At 40.1% G+C, this 26102-nt stretch overlaps 1 long non-coding RNA gene across 1 annotated transcript; it reads left to right on the top strand.

Moving 5' to 3' along the window:
* Positions 1-15: 15 nt before the first annotated feature.
* Positions 16-25017, top strand: Ptgs2os (prostaglandin-endoperoxide synthase 2, opposite strand). The gene is made up of 5 exons (NR_015466.3): positions 16-462; positions 8199-8286; positions 12545-12770; positions 15251-15310; positions 22845-25017. It is a non-coding gene; the product is annotated as a prostaglandin-endoperoxide synthase 2, opposite strand (long non-coding RNA).
* The last annotated feature ends 1085 nt before the right edge of the window (positions 25018-26102 follow it).

The raw sequence follows: 26102 nt of genomic DNA, 5'->3' as shown, positions 1-26102 counted from the left end.
CAGGTGGTGCCAAGAGAGCTGCACCGCCCTCTCCATCCCTCCAGGCGCCCTGTGGTTCGCTGAGTCTGCGCCTAGTCTGGCGCTCTTTGGGGTCTCCGGTTTCCTCCCAGTCGCGCATCCAGTGGGGGCCTAAAAGCTCAAGAGTGTCACAGCTTCCCCTCCCGGGATCTAAGGTCCTAACTAAGGGAATCCCCTCACCTCTCCCCACTGGGGCGCAGTCTGACGTGCTCGCTGCTCAGAGCACGCACACAGCTACCGGTTAATTTAATTTCTTCTATTTTTAATGAAATGAGTGTCCTCTGTCAGGGTCCACATCTGTACTGGTGGAATTAGGTTGAAGTCTTTCATGGAACTACCCTCCGGGTTCTGCAGTCACAGGAGCCCCTGGCACTCGCCTTTCCCAGGGACAGATGCTGAGCTCCACTTCATCGGAATGCTAAGTGTCCACAGCATTGCTTTAAGGTATTTTCCCCCTGCTGTTACATAGCTTTTATCATTTTGATCAGCAACTCTTTTCACGGGATGTATCACTAGAAAGAATTTGTTTTCAAATGTACCTTTTAAAAACTTTTTCTGTCCATGTTTACAAGAAAGTATGTTATGGCAACGGATCAAAAGGTAATAGTTATTTTTCCATAACTAGCCTTATTCTCCCTAACCTTAAAAAAAAATTCACTTCATTCAGAAACAGTGTTTGATAAAAAATTATTTGCCTAGAGAGGTGATGTTTTTGATAGTGTTGGATATCTTCCTACTGTGTTTGTGTTGGCCATGGAGGGGGTGTGAGGATGGAGTAGCGAAAAGGAGCAAAATAAGAAAAGGAGGAAACTAAAAAATTCAACTAAACTGTACGTTCTTGGCGTGAATGGATAAAAAAAATGACACAGAGTGTGAAATTACACTATATTCTGAGGACAGTTAAGTCAGGAAAATGGTTTGAAGCAGGCTGGGTAACACAGCAAGACCCCTGCTCAAAACAAAACAGAACAAAACAAAACAAAAATGAAAGGGGAGAATATCCACATGGGGGAATCCAATCGACCATGAGAAGCAGCACTTAGGAAACTCTAGCAAATACCTGACTCTGCGGAAGTCTCCCAGAAAGTAAGAATACTCATGGAATTTTTTTTTAACTGTTTGCTTCATGTGCAAGCTAATTTGATGCTACATGAGACACAGTGACTAAAACTCCATGTCACCCAGGGCCTTTGTTCTAGTCATGTTTAATCAGTCCAGGTATGGCACTCCCAGCCTCTTACACGGAGTCTTATGGGAAATTTCAACTGAAAGCACAGACTGTTTTCTTTTGGAGAATCCCTTTAAATAGTTCTTGTTTTCTGTTTTATTTTAAATGCGGGAAGTGCATGGTGTCAAACTAAGTTTGTTAGAGCTCCTGATACGAACTTCAGCTAGGAACTGTATAAAATTCCACATTCTTGACTGTGTACGAACATTTTCTAGTGAAATCTTCAACTGACTTTGACCAACTCCATCCTCATCTAATATTAATTGTATGCCCATTATGTAGAGAAGTATATTCTGATGTTTTAAAAGAGATTATGGCAAAGGGGGTGGTGGTGGATGGTGATGTTGGCCCTTAATCCCAGCATTGAGGGAGAAAAAGGAGTCTAAGCAGATCTCTGAGGCCTCCCTGGTCCACAGAGCACGTTTCAGGACAGCCAGCTATACACAGAAAAATCCTGTCTCACAAAAACTAAAAGAAAAAAAAAAAAAGAAAACATTACAAATTCAAAGTGAGGGGAAAAACAGGGCATAGAGAATAATCACCTTCAGACTACTTGACATTTAAAGACATTAAACATAATCATAGAAGAAATGCAAGTAAAATTATCTGTATGGTTGAGTTGGTTGATCTAATCTGTAACCTCAGATGTAAGGAGAGTTCCATATACTACGGAATGACAGGAGAACTCAGTAAGAAATTCAGACCTGGAGGACAAGAGCAGTTTTGAAAGGAAGTCCAAATAAGGACATAAGGGGAAAGTATTTTGTAATTGGCTGCTTTTGAGAAGTCTGGGATGCCAGAGCACACTGTACAGGCACAATTGGAATACTGGTTACAGGGGAATATTAACTGTCCCAAACCAAATCAAGATGGTTCAAACTGTTCTGTATGGCAAAGCACAATGGTAATGAGGCTCCTTAATAAGATGTTTATTATATAGCAAGTGTAGTGATGAACTGTGTGGAATTTTGGTGGTTCTCTGTACACTTGGGTACATATTTAAGTGTCTGTTGTAGAAAATATATTTTGTTAGTATATGAAAGAGTTTTGAGATTCTAAAAAAGGAAAATAAGGAAATGTACTAACACCTTTGAGAACATTCTGTTGAGTTTTACTGCCCTCTTCTGCTGCTTGAATTTTCAGCAACTTTTTTCTCCTAAGATGCTAGGTAGATTGTTAGGTAGATTTTCGTTCTAATTTTATAATGCACTTAGATAATTAAACATGCAGTGTTGATATTAAATGTAAAGTTCATGCATACACTGGAAATAAATGACATTTTTGTTTTTGTTTTGGGTTTGGCTTTTTATTAATTGTTATTTCTTTTTCTTTTCCTCGACACGGGTATCTCTGTGTAGTCATGGCCATCCTGGAACTCACTCCATAGATGGAGCTAGCTGGCCTCAAACTCAGATATTTGCCTGCCTCTGCCTCTGACATGCTGGGCTTGAAGACTTGTATCACCACCATCTGGCTAATAAAGGACATATTCCTTAATTCAAACAATATCCCATTCAAAGAGAAAGTTAAAAGTAAAAAGAAAGATATACTGTGGTAATAGAGGAAAGCAAGAATAGTTTTATTTGTTTTTATAGAGCATTCTTTAGAGGAAAGAAATGTAGAAGTAATAAAGAGGAGTAGTGCATTTGATAGCAGTCAGTTCTTCAAGAATAGGTACAGTGATCCTTATGGGCACTGTACAACAATGAAGCCTTCATACACATGAGGGCAGAACAATAAAACTGCAGGGGGAAAGAGATGGTGCGCCCTTCACTACTCCTCACCAGAGGTAGGCAGTTCTATGACAAAGCAGATAGCTGAGGTGAGCACAACTGTAAGTCATCTGGCCATGATTAACATCTAATGCTGTGTCATTCAAGGACAGCAATATAAAGTCTCTTCTAAGTTACATGGAACATATACCAGGACAAACCACATCCTAGTCTATAAAAGCACACCTTAATACACTTAAAATAGTAACTACACAATGTATATTCTCAGGCTATGGATGAGTAAAATTAAAATATGAATCACTGAGGGCAATAAAATGGGCATAGTAATTCATGCTTATTAACTCAATAATTTAGGATGTAGAGATAGGAGGATCAGGGCTTCATAGTCATCCTCGACTGCATAGAAAGACTGAGTCTTATTTACAAGAGACCCTCCCACAAAAAAAAAGATAAATAAGAAAAGGTTAAAAAAGGAGGAGGAAGAGGAGAAGGAGTAAGAGAAGGAAGAAGAGGAGGGGGAGGGGAGAGAGATGAGGGGAAGAAGGGAAAAATAAAAAAAGGAAAATGAATCACTAATACCTGGAAAATCCCCAAATATCTGGATATCACAAGATACATTTTAATAATATAGGGCTTAAAGAGGAAGCTCAGAGGATATTAAAAAATATCTTGAGTCAAATGAAAGTATAACTTGAGATGTCTAGAATTCAGAGAAAGCAGCATAGGAGGTTATAGCAGGGAACACATGGATGAGCAAAGGAGACTGAAAGTCAGAAGTCAGGGCTCCCATGTCATCGCAGTAGAAAGATCAATTAAACCCAAAGTAAACAGAAACACAGAGACAATTAACATTTGAACAGATATCAGTGAAATTAAAGCCAGGAAATTAATAGAGAGTCAACACAAACAGGCCACTTTTGAAAGGCCAATAAAATCAATGTCTCTAGCCAGTCCAACTAAGAAAAAATAAGATAAAAATTAACCTAATCACAAACACTTCAGGAAGATGAAGCCATACAGAAACCATAAACATCTGGGCAGATAATAAAAGTATTCTCTGAACAAGAGAGACAGGAATAAAGGATTGTCACATGCAGCCCCCCGGTCTACAGAGGGAGTTCAGGACAGCCAAGATTAGCATGTCAAGACCTGGTTCCAAACAAACAACAACAAAGAGGTGCATTATTAAAAATTACTATTCACTGGCTTTATGGTCTCAATTGAATGTATAAATCTCCGTTTCCTCTGATTTCCTTCTCTGTTTATATGGTGTATGTATGGGGTGCCTAAAAGTAAGTATGTAGATTCCTCCCGCATGCTTTTGGAGATCAGAGCAGACTCTTCCTCTTTTGGAGGTCAGTGCAATACATAAATGCTTTCCTCAATTGCTCTCTACCTTGTTACCTTGAAAGAGGGCATTTTACCGAATGAAAACCATGCTTTCTGGGCTAGGTTGACTGAGTAATGAGTTCTTGCATCCTCCTGTCTCTACTGCCAAGTGCTAGGGTTATTGGTATATGATTGTCCAATTTTTTATGTGAGTGATGGAGATTCAAATTTAGGTCCTCATGCCTGCCAAATAAGTATTCTTATCCACCAAGCCACCTTTGCACTAATTCTCTTTCTCTCTCTCTCTCTCTCTCTCTCTCTCTCTCTCTCTCTATATATATATATATATATATATATATATATATATACATACATATACATATATATCATATATCACATTATAATATATACCATATATCACAAATCATATTATATTATGTATTGTTATATATTATTTGTACATATATTTTAACACATATATATGTGTGTATATGCTTTATTTATTTATTTATTTATTTATTTATTTATTTATTTTGTGTGTGTTTTGTCTGTGAGTATCACTGTATACTTCATGAATTATTGTTGCCTGTTGGGGCCAGAAGAGAACATCATACCCCCTAGAACTATAGTTATAGAAAGTTATAAGCTGCCATGTTGGTCCAGGGAATTGAATTCGGGTCCACTGGAAGAGCAGTCAGTACTTTTAATCACTGAGCCATTTCTATAGCCCCTTATACCAACCTTTGAAAGCAAATTTTATAAAACCTCATGTATGAAGAAAACAAGCTAAGCCGGCTTTTATCTATTAAAGCATTGAATCAATGTCACCCTGCCAAACAGAAAGAATCAGGCTTATACAGGCTTGCTGGTGAACTCCATCAAATGTTTAAAGGACATGTATCACTTCCACACAGTCTGTATTAGAAAATAAGAATAGAGGCATGACTGCCTAGCTCTGTCTATGAGGCCAGCATGACCCTAACACTAAAATCAACAAGCAAACTACAGCGTAATATTGAACATGAATAGCCAAGCAAGATTTAAACGCGTGGGCTGGAGAGATGGCTTAAAAGATGGTTCAGAGCACCAACTCTTCATCCCGATGGCTGGGGTTTGATTCCCAGGACTCACCAAACTTTTCACAATCCTCTGGAATTCCTACTTCAGAGGATTCAACATCCTCTTCTGACATCTGAGGACAAGAGGTACACACATGTGGTTCATAGACAAAACATAGGCAAAACCACAATGTAGGCAATATATATCAATACATAAGCTTTTAAACACAACATTAAAAAAATCAAGTCCACCAGCCTGCAAATATAATTAATTATACATCATGATTAAGTGGAATTTATTTCTTCTATGCAAAGCTATGTCACTATCCCAAATGTATATAGACAACCTTAAGGAAAAAAAAAAAGATAGTCATACTCCAGGTAATTGGAAATAGAAGGTAAATGTCTCCATTCCTGCCAAGATATACCCCAAACTTGAAGCTAATACCATAACTGGTAAGGAATTAGAAACATTTCCAGTAACATCCAAACAAGACAATTTTGTCCCTGTTTGTTGCTCTTTTAAAAAGTTTATTTGTTTGTTTGTAGGTGTATACACAGGTATGTGAGTGTAAATTGATGTATCTGTGTACTCCCTGAGACTGGAAGAAAGAGTCATGACGCCCAACTTATTACTGGGATCTAACTCCCTTCTTCATGTATAGCAAGCTTTCATAAACACTGAGCCACCACTCCAGAGTTACTCCCTTGCTGCTGCTTTTAAACTGTATACCAGCCAGATATGATGCTGAATATTTGTATTCCAAATCCTTGGGAGTTGAGGCAAGACAATCTGGAGTCCAGTAATTCTCAGCTCATAACAAGTTCAAGGTCAGCCTGCTCACATGACATGTTGTGTCATTAAAAAAAAAATGAATGAATGAATAAATAAATAAATAAATAAATGTGTGTGAGTTTTTTCTTAGTAATAGAGTAAGATAGCAATAAAATCATCTTAACAGATACTTGTTCTTTTCTATAGGATGTCCATAAGAATCATCAGCAAAATCTTCCTGAAACTAAGTTGGAAGATACAGAGAAATTTTAATCCAGCAACATGGCTGTTCTACCAAGGCATTACATCCAAAGACCTTCTGTGTCTGTGTGCTCTGACTGGAATGCAGACATGCCCTTAGTACATTCCTTTAATCCCTTTGGCTACCATATCAACACACCTTTAATCCCAAGCAATGAAGGTAAAGTTAGTTTGTAGATGGAAGCAGACATGTTTGAAAATGACTTCTAATTGAGAGGCAGACAAAGTGAAGAGTCAGAGAAAGATTTGACAGAATGAATCAGAGATAAGATACGACCAACTCCCGGGAGAACAGCACAGGAAGGGGAGGTGACTTGAGTGAGGGAGGGCAGTTCAATGAGTGCAGAGCAGTTGAGTTCAGGCAATACAGTAACTTTCAGTAGAATCATCTCAGTTGAATCATTCCAGTCAGTGCAATTCCTGCAGCACAGTCAGGTTCAGTTGAGTTCGTTCCTGAGTTCCGTGCAGTTTGGGAGGTTCATGTAGGTCAGCAGAGGCAGCTGAAGCCAGAGAATGAGAAGGACCAGAAGATTAGAACAAATTTCCAGAAGTAGTTTAAGCCAAACAGAATAATTCAGTGAAAAGCCGAGAGAAGCCTATTTGAATCAGTCAGCTTGAAGAGGAGTTTGAGCCAGAACAGCTGAGTTGAACCAGCCAGCCATCATTCAGAAAGAACTAGAAAGGGTGAGCTTATTTAGCTGTAAGCCTTGGAGATGACAGTAGTATTGTTTGGGCTGGCATCTCCTTCAGGGAATTGGCTTAACAGATGTTGAAGGAATAATTTCCTCAGTCAAAGGTTCCACAGTCGACACCCTCTAAGGCTGGCACTTAAATTTTCTTTGTAATTTAGTCAACTTTATAATGAGGGTTTCAGCTTGATTTCTACAACTTGAGCTCTGTGGGTGCTACAGAGAAGATTCTCTTCCAGAGCACATTTAGAAACCTTTAGACTGTTTATTTGGAGCCTGTCAGTATTATCACTGAGTTTATTGCTGTCCTTCACTGTATTCTGAGATGCTTCAAGTTGGTTAATTTTATCAGAGAGCTCATTCTTTTCCATTGTCAATTTATATAGAAATGATAAGAGCAATGAACCAGCATCATTATTTTTCTTATTTTCCCACAAATTGTCAAATTTTTGTATACACAAAATCACAAAATCACAATTGGTAAATCTAGATAAGCTACTGCTTCTGCCCAGATAAGTTTGTAAAATAGTTCACCCTATGGGCTTTCAATATTCTCCAAGCTTCTAGAAGAGCCTTTGGTAACCATAGTACACATTGGCAAATTGGATAGCATCATCCAGGTACTTTTAAAAAATTCATTCCTATACTTCTTTTGTTCTAGAACAACTTCTGTTGCCAAAAATTTGTATTCGTAAGGATTTTGTAGAGAAACAGACTGAAACAATGAATCTATCTGTCTGTCTATCTATCTATCTATCTATCTATCTATCTATCTATCTATCTATCTATCTATCTATCTATCTGGTTGTCTGTCTGTCTGCCTATTTATCTATGTATCTACCATTTATCTATCAAGGGGATTTATATGAATGGCTTGCAGCCTGTGATCTTGCTAGTCCTCCAACAGCTGTCAGTCATAGGAAGCTTCAAGTCCTCCCAAGGTGTTCAATCCCTAAGACTGGAGGACTCAGCTGCTCTGGAGTATACACAGGAACCCTGAAGAAGTAGGCTCTAATGTCAATGGAGGGATGGACTTGCCAGCCAGAACAAGAATATTGGCAAGTGGGGACGGAGAGAAATCTTCCTTTTTCCATGTCTTTTACATAGGCTGCCGTCAGAAGTTGTGGCCCAGGTTAAAGTTGGATCCTCCTACCTTAAGAAATCCAGAGAAGGGGCTGGTGAGATGGCTCAGCAGGTAAGAGCACCAGCTGCTTTTCTGAAGGTCCTGAGTTCAAATCCAAGCAACCACATGGTGGCTCACAACCATCCATACCGAGATCTGACGACCCACTTCTGGGGTGTCTGAAGACAGCTACAGCATACTTACATATAATAAATAAATAAATAAATAAATAAATAAATAAATAAATAAATAAATAAATAAATCTTTAAAAAAATAAAGAAAAAGAAAAAGAAATCCAGAGTAAAAGTGTGTGTTTCCACTTTTAATTAGTTCCTGCTATTTAAGGAACAAAAAACTCTCCAAGGTGTACTCAGCTGCTTAGTTTCAGTTAATTCCAGATATAGGCAGGCTGACAACCAAGAACAACCATCACAAGTGTAATGACAATTTTTAATGCCATGTTAAGTGCTTCATCCATTAAAGAAATGTAATAATCTGGACTGCAGTGAAATTTAAAATTTCAGCTTTACAAAGGATGGTAGGAGAATGAGAAGGCAACCATAGGGAAAAAATATTTGCAGAAAGCATCAGATATTATCTACCAAAAATGTAAGACTTCTTAAAAGTTAAATAGTCCTATTAACAAGTCAATCAAAAACCTAAACAGACACCAGAACAAATAATACATATACATGCATGCATACATACATACATGCATACATACATACATAAATACATACATGTATATATTTGTATACATACACGCACTCACATCACCTCATATCTGTAATCTCAGGTCTCAGGAGATTGAGCCTGTGGAAGTATTGTGAGTTTCAGACCAGCTTGGACATCAAGGCCAGCCTGAGCTAGTTAAAGAGACCTCTTGAAACAAATAAACAAAACACAATAGATAAAAATAAATCTCACAGCCGGGCGTGGTGGCGCACACCTTTAATCCCAGCACTCGGGAGGCAGAGGCAGGTAGATTTCTGAGTTCGAAGCCAGCTTGGTCTACAGAGTGAGTTTCAGATCAGCCAGGACTATACAGAGAAACCCTGTCTTGAAAAATCAAAATAAATAAATAAATCTCACAAGCACAAAAGATACACAATTAGATAAAATGAACTGTGGTATCTATAAGAATGGCACACACCCAGTGCCTTTACAACAACAAAGGCTGCAGAGAAAAGGGAGCCCTCCGTCCCTGCCTGTGTGAATGAAGAATGGCTCAGCCTGTGGGAGAGACTTGCAGCTGTTGCATTTCTTTTCACAAAAGTAAACAGACCCTTACTATGATTTGGCAGCCATGTGACTGGGTATTTACCAAAAGGCTAAGCTGGAATGGCTAGACTATAGTCCTGGGATATAATTCAGACCTAACAGGAAATGAGATCTGATCTGTGAAAAGAGAATGAAGAATCTGAGTGCATATTAATTACTAAGTGAATGTAGTTGCAAAATAGCTCATACCTTAAAGGGGGGAAGGGATTGTTTATTCTGAGCCCAATATAAGTGACCTGGCCCTATACTAACAGGAATTCAGGTTACCCTTGAATACCCTGTACTATGGATGCAGGTACATGAAACTACTACTTCCAGAAAAAAGAGAGTCTAAATCAAGACTCTTACTTAATTGTGAGGGTCCAAAGGTAGGTGGTTTATGCAAGGCAAGCGAAACTCTAACTATAGGTTTTAGATGTGTCCTAATGATAGTCCTAGCTTTGGGATTGGAGGAAACTGGGGATCTGCTAAGAACACATCTGAACAGGCTTTATATGACAGTGAAAGGGATGTTAGTGTAGTGCCCACAAGGATGGACAATGAACGGCTATTAAAGGAACTAAAAGTGGCCCAGATAACCTGTGAGATTCTACTGCTCAATCGGGAAGTTCTAATTTGCATTCCTCCTTGTAGAATCGAACACAATATGGTTCTTCTTCTTCTTCTTCTTCTTCTTCTTCTTCTTCTTCTTCTTCTTCTTCTTCTTCTTCTTCTTTTCTTGAGAACTTCAGACACCAATATAAGAGGCAGTAGTATACTACAGGATTTCAACATACAACTGGGGAGAAGTCATCACATATTCGACAAATGGTATTTTCAACTGTAGAATAAACTGTAGTGTGTATGATGGATTTGGGTCCCAGTGTGTTTTCATTGACAACAACACTAGAAGCACTCAGGCAGAAGCTGTTGCTAGGAGCCTGCGGGAGAGGAGGTACTGAGACGATCTAGCTACTCTTTATTTCTAGACTACAAATAAGCTTTATTTTAAAATTAACTTCTACCTATGAATGATGGCTTCTGACTTTGGCTGTTCTTTATTGTTGATCCCATCTCTGCATCTGTACTGCTGTAAGGAAATGCCTGTGCTGAAGGCACTGCGTGTTTGTGTGCTGACTCTTCACAATCACTGGAGAAAATCTTCAAGGAGGAATGCGTAGCTCTAAACAGTGACAGCTGCTTATGCTCTGAGCACAGATGGGAAGTCTATTTCCTTTTCAGCCAGAGCCTCACTCTGCCCTAAGGACAGATACGTAAGGGACAGACTCCTCCTAGCCCTCTTCCCACATCCACAAAGGACTTGCCAGTGAAGACACCTTCTCCCCTCCTTTTGAATAAGCCTTCCAGTCTCCCAGGTTTGCATCCCTCCCATGACGCCAGGGCCACTTCACAGCATCTCCTCTATACTCTCACATGAATCTCAAAAGCCACATGTCTAATTACCCCCCCTGGATCTTTTCATCTCACCATACTAAAAACTCAACCTATCCTCTACAAGACAAGACAAGACAAGACAAGACAAGACAAGACAAGACAAGACAAGACAAGACAAGACAAGACAAGACAGACAAGACAAGACAAAACACAATATAAGTCCATTTTAAGGGTCTCAGGGTTTTGAGGGGGAATAGAAGAGAACCAGGGTCTCATCTTTGTGAATGTGGGGGAAGGGTAAATGCTAAATATTTTTACAGGTTTAAGTGTACCAAATCAACATAATTAAAAGACAAACTAGGGGGCAAGCAATTCAATTATGTCATGGGGTACCTGAAGAGAAAAACTCCTGAGAAAGTCCTGAATAAATTGAATGGAGCCTTTATTAGCTACTCACAGGACTGTCCCAAGCAGATTAACAGGAAAACCTGCAGTTATGATGTGTACAGAGAGACTGCTCTAGACATCTGCAACGAGCAAGCCTTGTTTATAGAAGTGGAGTAGTAACAGTGAAATGGCCAGGCAGTCAATCTCTAGTTCTGGATCATATCATATAGGAATTTAGGGCTGGTCCAGAGGGGCCAGTTTTACCGATACTTTTAGCACTTGAAGTATTCTTAGGAATAACTTTATGAGATAGCATAACTATAGTTTAATAGCCTACTACATTAACACTTGTAAATGAATAAAAATAAACATATTAGTCTGTAAATATGTGTTGAGGGATGAGTTCTATTTCATACTGAAAATGGACCACCTAAACAGTGAAGGTGCTTTCTACTAATCTGGTAACTTGAGGTTGATTCTGGAACTCACAAGGAAGAAATTTGAAAACCAACTCCCACAAGTTGCATACACACACCCCCCCATAACTGTGCACACAAAGAAATAATAAATGTCAAACAAATAAATAAATTTAGTTGCTAAGGATGCCTAATTCTCATATGTAAAGTGGAATAGTTTCCCTCCTTCTGTCTTGCCACGGGTGTCTTATTTGTGTACTTCAATTTCATTGTTGTTGTTTTGTTTAGTGACAATGATAATGGGGGTCTGGTTATTTCAGACTGGCTTGAATTCCTGAGTCACCTGCTTCAGCCTCCCAAGTGTTGGGATTACAGGGGTGTGTCACTGCATCTGTCATGGATCATTTGGTTTTATGTAAAAGACTCAGGTCCTGTTTCTATCAAGGGCCCATCTTTATACGTATGTGGTTTTCAGAAGGAAGTATTTCAACTGAAGCATGTGGCATGGTCTCAGACAAGGAAGTATGTGATGTTGTACTCTGGACAAGTGCTTACATGGGTTAGGCCTCAGTTTCCCCGTTTGCTCAAAGTTAATGTAAAGATAAGTCACTTCTGAGGTCGGCTTTGAAGTCTAGGGAGAAATCTAAATCTACAGCATGCCTCTGCTTCCAGGCATGGTATGTCCCTTCATGCCCAAGCCTTGAGGCCACATGTGTGTTGCTCAGCAGATTTAACTCATCATTTCATTCTTGACTCTCAGTTATCATCTTTTAAATTTGACTTTATCCTTTGAATCACACTCTACACAATTTATCTACTAATTCCATACTTTGGGCTGCTTTTGGCCCTTGTATCCACTTCACTTGTTCCAGGCATGGGGCCAAGTGGCTTAAGAGAGACGACCATCACACAGAAGCCTAGAGCCATAATAATGATGGGTTTAGCTACTTCATCTACCACACTTCCTGTTGACTCCTTTCTTCCTGTGCTCTGGTGCTGGAACTCTACTGGCCCAGTAGAGAGTCAAAGTCTTAGCTTGGAGATGGCAGAGATGATGGACATGATGGAGATGGAGATGACAGAGAAAACATACTTCAGGTACTGTGTTGTTCTATGTTCTATCCTCAGAGAACTGTGGGAAGCCACATGTGCCTTTGCAGGGTGGCGCTGGCTACCACTGGCCACCGCCCATGAATATGGGTAAACAACCAATGTGTGCATGTGCATAAGAGTTTTTTGCAGAGTCGCTGCCTGGCCCGACGCATATTAATGAGGTACTGGTAGCATAACCAATCAGGTATGGATATGTCACTCCTAGGCCTATAGGCTTATATATAAGCAGCACCATTTCTGGGCTCAGGGTCTTTCGCCTATGCAGTCAATGCTCTCCCAATAAACATGTGCAGAAGGATCCTGTTGCAACAGAGAACAGTGCCTGAGCCATGGACCTCATAGAGAGGCAATTGGAGCCATATACTGCCACACCACTGTGACATCCAGGTCAAGGTTGTAAGGCCATAAATATTACCATGATCCACAGGTAAAACTTCAGAGTTGCTTCTTCCTCTTGAATATCTACTTTTTCTCTCTTGTACCCACTTTGTCCTGGGCACCATAAAACTAAACAAATACCTAGCCATGCGACGAGGGCAAGTAACCAGAACTGCAGTTAGTAGATACCACACTGGCAGCCCATGCACATCTGGATCCTTACAATACTCTCAGATCAATCTTTGGGCTGATGGTTATTAGGGGGGAGAAGTACCTTCTTTAGAGATTATCATTGCCAAGATTTTAATCTTGGATAGCCAGAACATGGTTTAATGTGGTTCATCATGATTTCATTTTGGTGCCATGTGTAGGCTTGCAAACATTGCTTCTATCTATCTATCTATCTATCTATCTATCTATCTATCTATCTATCTATCTATCTATCCTTCTCTTATATACTACATCCTAGCCATAGTTTCCCCTCCCTCTTTTCTTCCATGATCTCCCCCAACCTCATGTCTTACCCCAGATCCACTTCTCCTCTGTTTTCCTTTAAAAAAGAGCAGGTCTGCAAAGGATGTCACCCGCACAGGGCCTAACAAGCTAAAGTAAGACCAGGCACATATCCTCATATCAAGGCTTGATAAGTAAGAGGAACAGGGTCCCCAAAACATGCAAAAAGGGTCAGAGACAGCCTCCACTTCCACAAGAGCATCAAGCTATGCTTTTACATTTAGGTTCTTCCATTGACATTTGAATAAAAGCTGGCTGTGCAAATCAGCTGTTTTCACTTATAAGTGTCGAATGTCATTTATTTTAGTAATGAATGGAAAAATTTTATTTAGAGAAGATGTCAACCTCCCACTTTTAAGTTTCTTATCAAATATTTTCACTTAAGAAATAATTTTGAAGCCTGGTGTGCTGACGTCTGTCTGGCATCCCAGCCCTTAGGGGTTGGAGGAGGCAGGAAGATAAAGACTTCAAGGCCATTCTCAACAACATAACTAGTTCCAGGACAGCCTGGGCTATAGGAGGCCCTGCCTCAAAAACCCAAACAACAAACAATGACAACAAAAGAATTTTAAAAATTAAAAGTTATAAAAATAACTTAATAGGCACATTTAATACATTTAATTTTGAAGCTAGGTGGAGATAAAGTATTTCTAAAATTTAATCTAAAGTAATCCTCATACATTCAGCTACATCTTTTGTACAGTTTATATTTCTTTTTTAACAGCTATTATTGTGAAGGGGCTTAGAGCATGGTTCCTGGCCTATATGTAGAGGTCAGAGGACAGCTTCTATGAAATGGAGTCAGTTCTCTCCTTTCATATTTGTGTGGGCTTTGAGAATTGAACTCAGGTTGTCAGGATTCACAGCAAGTGCTTCTACTGGCTTCTACATGCTAGACTCCAGTGTGTGTGTGTGTGTGTGTGCGTGTGTGTATGTGTGTGTATGTATATGTGTGTGTATATATGTGTGTGTATGTGTGCATTAGTATGTGTATGTGTGTATATGTGTGTATATGTATATATATATGTATATATATGTATATGTACGTATATGTGTGTATGTGTGTATATGTATATATATATGTGTGTGTGTATGTGCAAGTATATGTGTGTATGTGTATATATGTGTGTATATATATATATATATACACATACATATATATACACACACATGTGTGTGTATGTATGTATGTGTGTGAGAACCATATGCATGGTAATGGTAATGTGTACAAGTACTAGCACTCAGGGATGTGCATACCAAGGCCAGGGGAGGACATGGTGAGGCCTGCTTTACTTCCCTGCACTTTAACCCATTGAGGCAGGGTCTTCCAGTCAAGCTAGGGTGAGCTAATATAACAACCTATGTCATAAATACTATTCTTTATATTGTTTGACAGGAAGGGATGGGGAGGGAGGGAAGGACGGAGAGATGGAATGACAGTGAAGGCATTTAAACCCCTTTACTTTGGTGCAGGCAGTCACTCTTATACCAGTAATTGTTAGTACAGAAAAAATAACTGCTATCAAATGTTTACTCTAGTACCTTTGTTCACTGATTTCTTCATTACATTACAGCATTGATGAGTATCTGCTGAAGGAAGGCATGCTGGGGAGACTAATGAAACCACTCAGATGGTAAGGCCACACCCCTAGTGAACTGCAAACAGGAAGTTTAGGTGTTTACTCCCTTCTGTTGCCTATACTATGCAGTAGTAGGAACGTGTGCAGTTTTAAGTTCAGTTAATGAATGTCTTGTTGCTTGGTCTGAGAAAAAGTATATGAGTGTTTTGTGTTCTAGTCTTCTCATTTTTAGTTGGAATGGTATAGGACCCCACAGGGGCCACATCTAGAACATTTCTAATCATGTGAACTTCTTGTAGCTGTTGGTTATTATATATATTTAGGTGTTAAACTTGAACAACAGATGAAAAGTATTTTACATTTTGGTATCTAACTCCTGTGTGATTTAATTTTCTTAAGGGGAAAGCTGACCACATCTTTTCCATCTTTATTTATTTACTTCTTTAGTTTTTCATGGTAACAAGGACCAAACACAGGACTCACACATACTACAGAGCACTCGACCACTAAACTGTTTCTCCAGCACCTCCCCCAATATGTGTACTAATGTCTTTTATATTACTGATTTGGGAATCAGATTACTCTATATGAAATATCTGTACACTAAATATTCAAGTACGTATTAGTTGTACAATGTTAGGTAGCAAAGATCTGGGTGCTTAAACCTTATGCTGTAAGCTCTGCAGTCTTCTTCCTTCCTCGGCCATCTGAGTACTGATGCAAGCCACCATGCCTATCAAAGAGGAGCCTTTTTAAGAAAAGAGATGTAAAATATCAAATTAAGCCAAAGAATGCATTTACATTTTGAATATGGGGTTGATGGTAATGCTCAGGGTAAGACGTCCTTTTCACCAAGCCTGATGGCCTGGTTTGTACATGGTTGAAGGAGAGAACTGACTCCAACTTTAGGGTGAGCTGTAGTGTATACACACACACACACCACCACACATATCACACATACCACACACACACACACACACACACACACACACACACACACACACACACACAGTTTAAAATGTAAAAGTAAGGCCAGGTATGTTGGCACACCTTTAATTACAACTCTTAAGAGGCAAAGCAGGGAGATCTCAGGCCAGTCAGTGAAGGCTACATGATAAAACTGTCTCAAGAAAAAAGAAGAATATAAGAAAGAAAGAAAGAGAGAGAGAGAGAGAGAGAGAGAGAGAGAGAGAGAGAGAGAGAGAGAAAGGAAGGAAGGAAAGGAAAGGAAAGGAAAGGAAAGGAAAGGAAAGGAAAGGAAAGGAAAGGAAAGGAAAGGAAAGGAAAGGAAAGGAAAGGAAAGGAAAGAAAGGTAGGTCAAAACCATGAATGTATAGTACATGACAATACAAAATTTAAAGCTGGGCAGTGGTGGTACATTGCTTTAATTTCAGCACTTGGGAGGCAGAGGCAGTCAGATCTCTGAGTTTGAGGTCTACAGAGTGATCAGGATAGCCAGGGCTGCACAGAGAAAACCCCTTTTAAAAAAACCAGCTGGGCAGTGGTGGCACACGCCTTTAATCCCAGCACTCGGGAGGCAGAGACAGGTGGATTTCTGAGTTCGAGGCCAGCCTGGTCTACAGAGTTAGTTCCAGGACAGCCAGGGCTACACAGAGAAACCCTGTCTCGAAAAAACCAAAAGAAAAAAGGAAAAACAAACAAACAAAAAACCAAAGCACCACCACCAAAAACAAAAACAAACAAACCTAAAAATTAAAAATTGATAATCATTACAAAACTGAAAACACTACTAATTAATGAACTAATTATATGTCATATGTTTTTCTTACAGATTTTGCTTCATACTATATATTTTCAACATCTCTTTTTCTGTTTTAATGATTTTAGGGTAACTCTTTAAGAAACATTGTTTTTGAGGAGGCTGGGTCACACAGTGTAGCCCAAGTGGTAACCTGAGCTCTCCTCTATTTTCCTGCCTAGTCATCCCCAGCGCGGGGATTATAAGCTCACCCCTATCCTGTCCAGCACTGATTTTTGTAAAGACAGGATCTCACCATGACTATCTCACTGACTTACATGTAGACAAAGCTGGTCTTAAACTCCAGCAGGACACCAGTCTCTGCCTCCTGAGGCTGGGAATAAAGACACACACCTTGTATTGGCTTATTCTTTCCCTTTATGACACTTCGTTTCCTGTAGCCCTGGCTGGCTTTGAACTTGCTGTATAGCTAAGAATTGAAAGAACCTAGTGGGGAAACCCCCACTCAATTCTCGATTCGGCCTGCACCGAATCACGAACAGACGACCGAATCACGAACAGACGACCATCTTGATGTAAAAGCATGAGGTAGTTTAATGACGGAGCTCCTGGCCGACACATATCTCCCGCAGGAGACAGAGGTGTCGACCACATGGTGGAGCCATAATGGCGGAGCTCCGGTTCGAAACGTATCTCACACAGGAGACCGTGGTTTTGACCCCGAGGCTTGGGAGCTAGGGACTTTTATAGAAAAGGGGTGGGGCTGGGGGAGGAATTGGCGCGGTTTCACATGATTTAATTTCCATGATTTAATTTAATGTTAAATTCCATTTAAACATTAACAGACTGTCAGAAGGGCGGGAGATAGGGAGGCACTAGGCCAGTCAGGACATGTAACGACGGGCCTGCCCGGGCATGACCTGGCCTGTTCTGCTATGTTCTCAATCCCAGGTTTCAAAGCTCACAAACAACTCTTTGGGCTATTTGACATAAATTACATGAATCACATGTCTCACGTTTTATTTCCTTTCAGAATGACCTGGGTTCCTGATCCTGATATGCTTACAGGCAGACCCTAAGATGAGCCTGCTTCCTTCCTTCCTTCCTTCCTTCCTTCCTTACTTCCTTCCTTCCTTCCTTCCTTCCTTCCTTCCTTCCTTCCCTCCTAAAATCTGAGGCAGACTCTTGTAGTTCTTTCTGGCTTTGACCTCACTGTACAGCCAAGTATGACCTTGAATTCTAGATTCTCCTGCCTCTTCCTTCCAAGGGCATTTGTCACAGTCCTTCCCCAACACTCCCATTTTATCAGGTACTTACAGATAAAGACACAAAAGCATAGAAAAGTCACATTATTTGCCTAAAGTCAAACTGAAATTTGAGGCAGACAAGTATGAACCCTTCATCACTGAGCTAAAAACCAAAGTTCAAAACCATCCTGCCTCAGGCTCCAGCATGATGTGAATACAAATGTGAGCCACCACCATGGCTTAATTACTTCTTCCTCCCTCCCTCCCTCCCTCCCTCCCTCCCTCCCTCCCTCCCTCCTTCCCTCTCTCCCTCCCTCCCTTTTACCTTTATTTATTCTCTCCCTTTTGCTCTTTAATTTCTTTCTTTCTTTCTTTCTTTCTTTCTTTCTTTCTTTCTTTCTTTCTTTCTTTCTTTCTTTCTTTCTTTCAAGTTGGGGTATGTTCTAGGCTGATCTTGGATTATGGGTAATACAGGATGACCCTGAACCCTGATCCTTTTTCTTCACTTCCTAAATGCTGAAATTAGAGACATGAGCCTGATGTTGGGTTCATTTTTTCTTTTCTTAATTATTCAGTTCTTAGGAAACTACAGTACCTGATATTAAGGTAGTAGTATATGTGCTTATTTTATTCTCCATGTTAATGGAAAGGTCACTGTAGCATCCCTATAAGGATGATGCAGTTGGTCTTGAAATGAGCTATCTGAGAAAGACCCTCTCCTTCCAGATGTCTAGAGGCTTTATTGACTCACTGGAGGACAGTTAATGTTAATTTCTTCTGGCATTGCTCAGGATTAAATGGCTTATTTCCTTTGACCTTTTAATTATGTCCATTATACCAACAGATTTCTTAATGCTGAAAGTTCTTCTTTGGGAAAACCCCTATGAGTCATGGTGAATTGATTATTATTTATTTTTTATTTATTTAATTTTTTAGTGTCATTCTATCCTACTAAGCAATTGTCCACTAACTTTGATCGTCTTGGGGAAGAAGGCTCTGCTCCAGGTTATATGTGTTTTCTTTGTTTGAGACGTGGGTTCCTTATATCCTCACATTTAGTCAATTCTATGTAGATCAATGTGGCCTTGAACTCATTGTACTCCTCCTGCCTCAGCCTTGGGACTGTAGTCTTAGATCACCCCTTTGTCAGTATTTGCTTCTGCAGTTTGATTGTTTGTTAGCCTGAATTCTCATTTGGAGAAAGCAAAAACAATTTCCAGCTGATGAAAAGGGCTCCACACCAAAGGTGTGCCTTAGTTAGGATTACTGTTACTGTGATAAAACTGCACGACCAAAGCAAGCTGAGGAGGAAAGGGTTTATTCGGCTTACGTTCATTTACTGTTCATCATTGAAATAAGTCAGGAGAGGAACTCAAACAGGGCAGGAGCTGATGCAGAGGCCCTGGAGGAGTACTTCTTACTGTCTTGCTCTTAATGGCTTATTCATCTGGTTTTCTTATAGAACCCAGGGTCACCAGATAAGGGTTGGTACTGCCTACAATTGTCTGGGCCTTCCTTCATCTGTCACTGATCAAGAATATATCTTATAGTCCTGCCTACAACCTGACCTTATAGACCATGTTTTCAAGTGATGCTACCTCCTGTCTGATGATTTTCTTGTGTCAATTTGGTATAAAATTATCCAGTACAGATGTGGCACTCACTGGGCTGAGGATCAAAGGATCACTGGGCTATATATTGAGTTGTAGGCTAGCCAGGACTATACTGTAAGACCTTTTCTCAGAGGGAGGGGGAAGGAGGGAGGGAGGGAGGGAGAGAGGGAGGGAGGGAGAGAGAGAGGGGGAGAGAGAGAGAGAGGGGGAGAGAGAGAGAGAGAGAGAGAGAGAGAGAATAAGAAGACAAAGATGAAGATGATGATGATGATGATGAAGACAATGAAGTTAGAGGAGGAGAAAGAAAAGGAAGAAAAGAAAGAAGGAAGGAAGCAAAGTAGAGAGGGTGGAGGAAGAAAGGAAGACAGGGATTCATGAAGACATTTGGAAGTTTCTGGGAATACAAAACAAAACAAAACAAAACAAAACAAAAAAACCTAAACTGGCAGGAGGTAGCACACTTAGGATCTTCCCTAGTGTCGAGACCACTGTGTTCTTGCCACAACCAATCACTACACATTTAGGCATTACTTTGTCAATGTACCCTACAGAGCCCCCATGGTACATCAGAGCAGTGGCCTCTGCTGTCTCTGGAGGCCAGAAGTGAATACAAATGGTTCATCTGTCAGGCTTCTGGGCACAAGCTCTGATCCTGAATGGTTGGCTGATTCTCACTGCATTGTGACCACATCTGACTGGTGAAGCCTGGAATCTGTGCTTAACCCTACTTGAAAGAAGTCAGGGAAAGCAAAAGTCTCTAAGCCACTGATCTGAGGGAAGGAGAATTCTTTATTCACTGTGGAAGGTTCTAGTATTTGATAACACCAGAAGTTCAAACAGGGCATGCTAGATTGGTTTGAAACAATGACATGGAGGGGTCTTAAAAATTAGTAGTGGTGGCCTTCCCCTTCTCTGTAGGGTGGAGATAAGCTAAATATCATTGAAGTTAATTTGTTAAAAATACATCCCCCTACTGTGTGTGTTTGTGTGTATTTTGAGTGTACAAGCACACGTGGAGATGCAAGGACAAATGGATGGAGAGAATCAGCTCTCTCCTTCCATCAGGGGCTCATCTCAGGTCTTCAGGTTTGGCCACAAGTACCTCTATTCATTTTGAGTAACCAAATCACCTGTCTGTGAAGTTAGAGAGATATTTACACTTCTTTAGGAGCTAGGCACTTCACCAACTGGCTCAGATTTACATTTAATGTACATTTACAAATAATGCACATTTGTCTGAATTTCTTGTTCAATTTCTTTTGTAGTATTCATATTTTTAAAAATAATAGTTTTTTTCCAGATTTTTACAGTTTCATATCAATGGAACAAGAACATAACTTTGTTGATGAACTTAGAGGAGAGAGGTGGCTACATCCTGACTGTCCTCTGTTTTTTGTTTTTTGTTTTTGTTTTTTCCATTGTATTATGGGAGCTTCTGCCTTTTGTATTTTGATTAGCCATTTTAATTGAGGGTTAGCTTATTAACTAGTTTTTGGCAATCCATTTATGAAAACAGTGCAGGAACTCACTCTTATTTATTTTCACCCTATTAGATTATGGAGAAAGAGAGGGGGAGGGGGAGGGGAGAGAGAGGGAGGGGGAGGGAGAGGAGGAGGGAGAGGGGGAGGGAAAGATTATGGGAATCAGTTCCTGAAAATATAGGAGTTGAAAAATCCTACAATACATCCTGTGTAAGATGGTCCCATAAGGCTTATGCATTGGTACCTACACAGACAATTTAAAGTTTCTGGAAATATGGAAAATTAAACTGGGAGGAGAGGAGGCTGCCCACTTAGGTTCCTCCTCAGTGCAGAGACTACCTTGCTCTTGCCACTGCTGGCCACCACACATTAAGGCATTACAGTGCCAACTCACTGAACAGAGCTCCCATAGTGCATCAGAAAAACAAAACCAAAGGTGGAGACTTGCCATGACCTCCAGTGTCCAAACAGCAGAAGTCCCAGCTCATGAAGGAGAGAGGGGGTCCTTGCTGTACATTTCCTAGGTGGGCTGTCAATGGACTGGATGATGTTCACTCAGATACTCAAGGCAACTCTTCTTAACTCAGCCTGATGACCCAGATCTTAAGCTCTTCCAGGAACGCCCTCCCAGGAACACCCAGCTATCGGGGCATCCCTTGTCCTAGGCAAGTTGGAACATGAAATGAACCATCTGTCAGCTTGTGCTTTGGTCCTCCCTCCCTCCCTCCCTCCCTCCCTCCCTCCCTCCCTCCCTCCCTCCCTCCACCTGCTTTCTCTTTTCTTTCTTAGACAGCAAATCATGTCTCAGATGGGCCTCACACTCCCTATGCAGTGGAAGTTTTCTCCGATGCCCAGTTTGGAGAATGAACCTAGGGCTTGGTGCAAGCCAGACAAACACTCCATTGACTATGCCTCCCTCCCTCCCTCCCTCCCTCCCTCCCTCCCTCCCTCCCTCCCTCCCTCCCTCCCTCCCTCCCTCTTCCTCTCCACCCCCCTCTCATTCAAATATGGTTTTTATTTTCTTTCTGTTTTCTTCAGGTTTTGCAATTAGCCTTGTGCTAAATTGATAGTTTTTTTTTAACATCATATATTTGAATTTGATTTTTCCTTTGTTTGGTTTCTTGAGACAAGATCTGACATAGCACAGGCCTTAAACTTGCTGTGTATCCAAGTCACACACATACACAAAATAAAGATTTTAAACGTAACTTTTTACAGTGTAGAGGCTCTAAGATTATGTGTTTGTGTGACTCCTATCTTACAATCACAATTCACTGTTTAACATTTGAAATATTTTCATGAAGCATACATTTCTTATCTAATAAGAATCTACCAGGATATCAGTATTTATAATGGTTTACATGTTTGATTAGCTATAGGTTATTTTGAGAATTAAATATATGCATATACAAAAATGAATTAAGCCCAACATACTTAAAGCACAGAAGAAAATAAGGTGAAGTATACAATAGATTTTACAGTTTTTCAGATCTTGTGGTGATTAATATCAATTATTCACTTGATAAGATATAAAGTCGCCTTGAAGATGGATCTCTGCGCATTCTTATGAGGAGACGATCTTGACTGAGTTGACTGAAGTGGCAAGACCTGACCACTGGGGATGACATCATCCCTTGGGATGAGAACTAGGATCTACATAAAGAGGGAAGTGAGCTGCACTCAGAAATCCATGGCCCTCTGAACCCTAAGGATGGATGCCACATGACCAGCTACTCTAAGCACTGGCTGCTCCAACTCCCCTGCCTTCGTGGACAAGACCCTTGCACTGTGAGCTGAAATAACCCCCATCTCCCTCGACTGCTTTTGTCAACTGCTTTTGTTTTATCAAAGCAACAGGAAAAGAAAGTAGCATGGCATTCAATTTATCAGCAGTAAATGTTACTGGTAATTGTACTTTCTTTTTTCATTTCTGGATATCAAGTCTAAGTACTCACTCATTCTAAATAAGCCATCTTCTTCCAAGTTACCGTCCCTTGCCTGACATTTTTATGAAACATTTCTATGGCATTTTCCCCCATAGCCCAATGTTTCTATTTAAGGTTTTATTTAAGTATTTCCTTTAAGGTTCAACTTTCCCTCTACCATTTTGGTTTTTTTTTTCCTCCAAAATGGCCCTTTGTTTTCTTTTTTCACATTCTTTTCTTCCTATGCCCAGCTGTATGCAAATGATACAAGCATTCGTGTTTCTATTTGAATGTCTTATCTGAGTTCCAATGTCAATATGTCAATATCTGAAGGGCTGCATTATATCCTTTGAACATTTCAGTGATAAGTCACATGTGGTATGCCCAAAAAAGATCTCGTGTCACCCCCCCCCCCCACCTCCCTCATCTAATCTGCTTGTCTTTGGACTCCTTTCCAGTAAATTATAGCATGATACTTTCATTATTTTACTTTCAAGTGTTGCATTTGTGTAATTTCTCTTCTCTATACGACCTGCATCTAGCCATGATCTCTCTTTGTTACATCTTCTCTCTTTTCCTCTTGTCTGTTCACCATTTCATCCCAAGCAATTAGTTTTAGTAAAATATTGACAAGCCAATGCTTTCAGACAATTCTTAGGAAAACAGGAGAAAAAAGTATTATAATCACAACACTTGGCAGACTGAGTCAGGATGTTTATCAGGAGTCCAAGGCCAGTGTAGGCTTCAGAGTGAGACTGTGTCCAAAGATAAAATAAGGATCTAGATAGATGGCTCAGGGAGTAAGAATACAGGTTTCTCTTAGAGAGGGTCTGTTATGTCCCAGCATGTTCATGATAGCTTGTAACCATTCATAATTTCAGTGCTGGGAAGTGATCCCAGGTTCTTCTGCGAGATCAGCAAGTGATCTTAACAACTGAGCAAACTACCCACACCCATTGTTACCATTTATTTATTTACCAAATGAAGAATTTATATCCTTTAGGTATCTGTATAAAAAAATTCAAGAATCTTAATTGTAACTCCTATGTCATTACAGAGGTTTTCCTTTTTATCCTCTTTTAAAGGATACACTTATTTTTAATGTATTGTACGTATGAGTGCCTGCATGTATGTATATACACCATATGTCGGTCAGATACCTGAGGAAGCCAGAAGAGCATACCAGGTCCCCTGGAGCTGGAATCACAAACAATCCTGTTAGCATGTAGGTGCTGAGAACCAAACCCAGGTTCTCTCAAAAGCAATAAGCACTCTTACTGAATGAAGAATCTGTTTAGCCCCTGTTTGTCTTCTTAAGGGTCCCATGGCAGTTGCCCTGTATGCTTATTTGTGACTACATATGCAAGGAACATCACTACAACTAGAATGCATGCTTCATCAAAAAGACCCTCCTGTAGAATCTTGTGTTTGAAAGCTACATCTGCTGTAAGACCATTAGAGAAGAGAAGACTCACTTCAGTTCAATGGTTTGTATTCAGAAGTCCAGGATTGAGAACTAAGTAAACAATGGTGGCCCTTAAAGAGATAGAGTGTTTTTCACAGTGCTGTATATTCCACCATAGTCATCTTGTATTGCATTAATCAGAATCAAGAATTTATGACTGAGAAGCACATCATTGCCATAATTGCATTAACTGTAAAGACAATTTTAGTGACATGACACTGTCACAGACAAAGCAAACCCACAGATATAGTATAGCAGATTATGAAGACTTAGATTGGAGTCTGACTCTCTGGTAGTCTTTAGCTTAGGGAAAAGAACAGATATCTCCTAGTGCTGTGCTGAGCAGTTGTTATCAGTGTTGACTGAGTTTCCTTCTGTCCAATCACATTTATAGGAACCATGTTTTTGAAGCTCTCCATGTGATGGCTGGTACTGAGCCAGTGCTTTCCACCTCTGCCCTTTTTGTAACCGTCTACTTCACTGAGTCTCAGATTAGGCAAGTTTCTTCACTACTCAATCATTCCTCAGCATTTTTGTTGTACAGAAACATTAATTTGCTTAATGTCCTAGAAGTAATGGGTTTGGGGGATAGAGTATAAATCAGGTTTTTATAGATCTTGAAGGTCTTCTTTGATGTAGCATCTGTATCTGCAGTCATTCAAAAACATTTTTTTTTTGATGTTTTGTTCAAGTTCTGTTTCTAGGATGATATGGGTGCCTGCTTCACCCAGGCACTCAGGGACATGGGTTTGCTTGTGTGATGTGAATAGCTCTGGCTCCTGGGTAGAAAGTCGGGAGAGTCTTATCCCTAACATCCTAGCTTCTCATCTTTGTTTATATGTCTGGATTTTAGCTTTCTTCCCTTGGGAAGCATAGATGATACATGAGATAAGAATTTTCATACTAGGCTTATAGTGATAATTAGAGAATGTTCTATGGAAGACAGTGTGAATATAAGGTGGCTGGTGTTACATAGATACATAAGCTCAAGAAATCTGTATTTGCCTAATTCTCATTTATTTGGAAAGGAATGAGAAAGACATTGCTGTTGAACAAAATGATAAACCCAAACAACATGGCTCCTAATACATAATTCCATTTATACAGGCATCACTCTAGTACAGGAATAGAAACAAGAGCTGAACACGTAGCTCAGCTTGTTGAGTGTCTGCCTGGTGTACACAGCTGGTGTCTGGTTTTTGGCACCATCTAAATCTTACATGGTGGTACATTCCTGGCATCCTAGCCCTCAGGCAATGGAGGCAAAGGAATCAGAACTTCAAAATCATCTTCATCATCATAGGGTGGTCAAGGCTGGTCAGTTAAGACCCTGTCTAAGCAAAACAACACACACACACACACACACACACACACACACACACACACACAAATACT

Source organism: Mus musculus, chromosome 1, assembly GCF_000001635.26.
Source record: "Mus musculus strain C57BL/6J chromosome 1, GRCm38.p6 C57BL/6J".
NCBI lineage: Eukaryota > Metazoa > Chordata > Mammalia > Rodentia > Muridae > Mus > Mus musculus.
The sequence above is the reverse complement of the archived record's forward strand: the minus strand, read 5'-3'. Positions and strand labels throughout refer to the sequence as shown.